Source organism: Mirounga leonina, unplaced genomic scaffold (assembly GCF_011800145.1).
Source record: "Mirounga leonina isolate KUSES-001 unplaced genomic scaffold, KU_Mleo_1.0 Mir_151, whole genome shotgun sequence".
Taxonomy (NCBI): Eukaryota; Metazoa; Chordata; class Mammalia; order Carnivora; family Phocidae; genus Mirounga; species Mirounga leonina.
Genome location: NW_023270377.1, coordinates 75,369,239 through 75,375,203, shown reverse-complemented (window position 1 = coordinate 75,375,203; position 5,965 = coordinate 75,369,239). Strand labels below are relative to the sequence as shown.

General features: G+C 37.1%; 1 pseudogene; it reads right to left on the bottom strand.

Annotated features, from left to right (window-relative positions):
* Positions 1–1,105: 1,105 nt before the first annotated feature.
* LOC118011825 lies at positions 1,106–1,912 on the bottom strand (annotated as a pseudogene).
* Between the last annotated feature and the right edge of the window lie 4,053 nt (positions 1,913–5,965).

The following is a 5,965-nucleotide window of genomic DNA, read 5'->3' as shown; positions in this document are numbered from 1 at the left end:
GTTGTTCCTTTTGTGAGATAAATCTCACAATTTCATAATCTGATATAATAATATATAATAAGAATGAATGTTACGAATGAATATGTTGTTAGTAAACATTAAGAACATATTCTTTGTTATATATTTATTATATTGTATATTAATAGAATAAATATTCCTTATTAATAAATGTATTCCTGGAGTCTAAATTTTTCTTTCAATATGCTTTGGAATTCATCTGTAATATTGAAAGAAGTTTATAGTTCATTTAATTCTTATTGTTGTATTTCATTTGGTGACTATGTCACAATTCATTTATCCTGATGAACATTTGGGTAATTTCTGACTTAAGGCTATTTTGAATAGTACCGCTATAAACATTTTAGTGCATGTCTTTTGGAAAATAGATGTATGTTATTCTTGTTGGGTGAAGGGGAATTCTAGTCCATAGGTTATGCTTATCTTCAATTTTAGTGGAAGCTGCCAAATTAGTAGTACTTGAGGGTTTGAGTTTTTCTATATCTTTGTCAACACTTATTTTTGGTTTTTCTCTTTTTAGCCATTCTGGAGTCTGTGTACTGATGTTTCTTTGGGTTTTAACCTTCATTTCTCTGATAACTGAAGAGCTTCATAGCTTTTTATACATTTATTGAATAGTTGGATATGCTCTTTTTACAACTGTCTGCTCAAGCCTTTTGTGCATCTTTTCATTTGGTTGCCTTTTTAAAATCTGAGTTTTTTATGTAATTTTTAAAAAAGATTTTATTTATTTATTGGAGAGAGAGAGAGAGAGAAGCACAAGTTGGGAGGGCAGAGGGAGAGAAAGAAGCAGACTCCCCACTGAGCCCAGAGCCTGATAGGGGCTTGATCCTAGGACCTTGGGATCATGACCTGAGCTGAAGGCAGACACTTAACTGACAGAGCCACCCAGGCGTCCCAGTTTTTATGTAATTTTATACAAGTCCTTCATTGAATATATGTGGCATATGTCCTCTTCCACTCTCTGGGCTTGCCTTTTTATCCTTAATCATCTCTTTTAATAAGCAGAGTAATTAATTTTTTTTTTGACACTGGCTGAAAGACAATGCTTTATTATTGTATGTACAGAAAATTCAACAGCGTCCACTCAGCCCAGTTTGGTGGCCAGTTCTTTAGCCTTTGCCTTTTCCAGCTTGGCGATGCGAGCCACAGACTTCACACCCAGGACGTTGCCTCCCCAGTAGCGGCAGATCTCATCCTATCTGTCATTGTGATTGGTCCTGATGGCTTCCACAAGCTTTGCCAGAGCTCCTTTGTCTTCCGAGTTGACCTGTGTGAAGGTGACAGTGGTGCAGGTCTTCCTGTGGACCAGATGCCCCAGCCTGGCCTTCCCCTTGATAATGCAGTAGGGAACCCCCATCTTACGATACAGGGCAGGCAGGAAAACCACCAGCCTAGTGGGATCCACATCATGTGTAATCACTACCATCTGAGCCTTCTTGTTTTCCACCAAGGTGGTGACAGTGTTAACCCCAGCTTGAAGGACGGGTGGCCTCTTAGTGGGGACATCCCCTTTGCCAGCAGCTTTCTTCTCAGCCCGGGCCAACAATCTCTGCTTCTTCTCCTGCTTTGTCTCTGGTCTGTACTTGTGGGCCAACTTAAGTAGTTGAGCAGCTGTCTGGGGGTCCAAGGCCTGGGTGAACTGGTTAATCGTGGGAGGCACTTTCAGATGTTTATACAGAATAGCCCTTTGCCATTGCAGCAGGATGTAGCGGGGCCATTTGACAAAGCGGGTGAGGTCCCTTTTGGGCTAGATGTCCTGTCCGATGCCAAAATTCTTGGGCCTCTTCTCGAACAGGGGATTGACCACCTTCTTGTCCTCCTGCTTCTTCATGACAGCAGGGGCCTGGGCCACCTTCTTCCCCTTCACCTTCTTCCCTTTCGGCATCTTGGGTTGCTGGAGGAGAGAGCCAGAGTAATTAATTTTAACATAATTAAAATTATCAATTTTTCTTGTTGGTGTTTTTAATGTGCTGTTTAAGAAATCTTTGTTTACTGCAAGGTTATAAAGATGTTCCCTGTTTTTTTTCTATATGTTTTATTGCTTTACTTTCCACATTACATCTAAAAACCATGTAGAATTGATTTTTGTTTATGGTATGAGGTAGAAGGTCAAGATACTTCCACACCCCCCCATATGGATATTAATTGTCCCACAACTACTTATTAAAGACACCATATTTTGGGCGCCTGGGTGGCTCAGTCGCTTAAGCATCTGCCTTCGGCTCAGAACGTGATCCAGGGTCCTGTGATCAAGTTCCACATCGGGCTCCCTGCTCCGCGGGAGCCTGCTTCTCCCTCTACCACTGCTTCTGCTTTTGCCTCTGCCTCTGCTCCTACCTCCCTCTCTCTCTCTCTCTGTCTGTGTCTCATTAATAAATAAATAAAATCTTTAAAAAAAAACGATACCATATTTGCCTCACTTGCATTGCCATGATGTATTTTGACTTGGCATTATTAGAGGAATTTTCACAAAAAAAAGAATATTCATGGCACATGCCATTACCTTTCTCATTGATACTTAAGCTTTTCTTTGATTTATCCTAAATTTTAGATTGCAACTCTTGGCTAGCAATGTCTTAAAATTTCAGTGTTACAGTGTCAAAGCATTGCTGGATTGCTTATCATTTAGAAGCCAACATCCTTTCTTTGACAGACAGAGGTAGTCTATTTCCTTAACACTACTCTTCCAGTCAATTAAAGGAAGACCCTTGCCTTCTTTCCTAACTCACAGAATAGCTGCTTCCTTTACCTGGAACAGGAAAAAAAAAAAAAAAAAAAAAAAATATATATATATATATATATATAAATATCAATATTAGGCTCTTGAAAATAGGAAAAATATCATTTCTGTTTTTCCCATCAAAAAGAGAAAGGTTTGCTTGTTTTTTTTTTTTTTTTTTTTTTTTTTTTAGTACCTTTTCCCTCAGTTATCTTTACTGGGTACTACAACCTAAGAGTGTATGTGTGCATAGTATACACACACACACACACACACACATACATATATATGCAAAAGATGTGCTTAGTTTTATAACAGTCTTAGATGAAATTGGACTGGTGGCTTTAGGTCATTACCCTTCAGACACATTTCTTTTGTAAAAGACTGCATTCTTGTAATGGAGAAAATATTTTGAAAAAAAATTCAAAATATTTTAAAGATAAACATAAAATCTTTTGTTCCTGTGTCTGAAAACTTTACTTAATTATATTCAACAAATGTATAGGGACTGAATTTACTCTATACTTTAGACATCATGATACTCCATCTCTCTATATACATATATATTTATAATCATGCACATATATATTCACACATAAGCACATATAAAAGACATTTTTTATTCAAGGAGCTTGTAATCAAAATGTATGTCTGCACATACATTTATATATAATTTCATATACATGCATATTATTTTGTAAGTACTGATGTATCTTTAGAATCTTTTTAAATGTCTTAAGTTCTAAATTCCTAAAGAAATCTGACTTTAAAATAGTTTTCTTTGCACATATATCACCACACCAATATATGTGATGATTTTTTATGTCAATTCTTGAGTTTAAGCCTCAAGATTAGATATATAACTGAGTCAATAAAACATTTTTTTCTTTCATGCTGGATTGTAATAATTTAATCTCAGAAAAATACCATACATAAAGCCAACTTTAATCTTAAATCATATTTCAGTATATGATCTAAAATTTAAATTCATAAATAGTAATATCAACTCTAAGACAATGTATTTGGTACAGTCATTGTAATAGCCTCCTAGTACATTTGATATCATTAGGTCATGGGGAAGTCAAATTACCCTTAGTAAAAGATGATGCATCATTTGTTAAGTCAAACCTCTTCTCTGTGCTGAAAATTGATGAAAGGAAAATGAAGCGTATGAAGAAGACTGGCAGCAACCTTGACTGTTAGAGAGTGGAAATAAAGACCTTAAGATTCTGAAGGCACAAATCCAATGGCTTTAGTTGTTTAAGTCTAGGAAGGCAACATAAAATGAGAAAGTTGACTTTGATTTTGTCTTAGAGAAAGAAAACCATTTTGCCTGTGGGATAGTAGAGATCCAGGGACTGCAGGTCAGCTGCGCAGGATGAATATTGTGTGGTCTATAGGAATGGTCTGTAAGCAGTATTTTATGGAATTAATCTCACAAATACTAGGATTAATCAAGTGTGTGAAACACACTGGGGTTACTCCTGGGCTTGTTAGCAGTCACCTGCAATTTAAAATGAATTTATACAAGGGAGTATAAAAAAGACATAAACGCTATTATGCACTTATATAATACAGCTTTCATTGCTAACATGACAAATCAGACAATGAGCAAAAGTCTTTCTGGCTTGGGCTAGTTATCTGGCTAATCAATTCTGGTCAATCTGAAGTAGCAGCCTTAAACTTACAAAGGGTCTAGGTCTCCTAGGGTCTCCTAGGCATATTGGTTATTATTGAGGCGGGGGCAGGGAAACTTATAGCTTTCCCAGAATATTACCTCATAGCCTGGGAAAACCTAAAATCTCTCTTGTTAGGTGATAGATTTAGATAGAATTAAGATCTATCCTAGGTGTTCCCAATCCCAGATTTATTGGAAGATCTTACCAGGACATCAAAGGGGTTTTGCCCGGGAGCCATGTGGCTTAAAGAAAAAAAAAAAAAAAGAAGATTTTTAGCAGAGTATCCCAAATTTCATTTGCTTGCAAATCTTATGCCTTTCTATTCATATTTAAGATGATTATCAAACATGTTGTTAGGCCATCAGTAGAAGTGAGGTCAATGAGATAGAAGAAGTCATGTGTCTCAGAGAAACATTTTGGGGAAGGAATATGCTACTGTTCTTTTTGTAATAGTATTTTGAATCATTTTTTAATTTTTAATTTATAAAGTAACCCACATGTTAAAAATGATATGTAAGGCATAATGCAAAGATGATTGAGTATAATTTGAGACCAGAGTAGAATGGTATGAATGTTTCCCTGTTTATTCCTTATGGACTTTTACAGAATTCATTGGCTTGAATATGGAGAATTATAATCTGCTTCCTTCTTTGTGATTTCATGAGACAGAGAAAGCATGCCATCAAGAGCACCCAGGAAAAGCTTCCATGAGTTTTAGTTTAGCTGACACTCAAATTTAATTTTTGGTATTTTCTTATCTCCTCAGGGAAAGAGAGTCATAGTTACATAAAACACAGAATGGGAGGTAAAATGAACCATTTATGTGGTCCCTAATGGTTTTCTGCAAAGTAAGGCATCTTTCACACACTTGAATCCTCTAAGTTATTTCATTCTATGGAAAATTTCATGGTCATAGAACAATTTCTAGAATAGCCAACTTGAGCAAATGCTTTCTTTCTTTTTTTTTTTTTTTAAAGATTTTATTTATTTATTTGAGACAGAGAATGAGAGACAGAGAGCATGAGAGGGAGGAGGGTCAGAGGGAGAAGCAGACTCCCTGCCGAGCAGGGAGCCCGATGCAGGACTCGATCCCGGGACTCCAGGATCATGACCTGAGCCGAAGGCAGTCGCTTAACCAACTGAACCACCCAGGCGCCCCGAACAAATGCTTTCTAACAACACAAAAATCCATTTGACCAAAAAAAGTGCTTCTAGAGATAAACCACACCATCATGTTTCCAGTTGTCTTTGGAGAACTAAGTGAATAATCGATAGGCCCACCTGGAACTCAGTTTTAGCTGAGGGACTCTAGAACATCTGCTCATACAGCAGGTGAGAGAAACAAGAAATGCATTTTGGGAAGTAATTTTTCTGCTAGAAAAATCTACACTTAAGTGGACAATTGATGTGAGGGCACATAGGAGATTGTGGTTTTATTTTTTAAAAAATTATTTATTTGAGAGAGAGAGAGACAGAATGAGCATGAGTGGGGTGGTGGGGGGCGGCAGAGGCAGAGGGAGAAGCAGACAACCTGATGAGCAGGGAG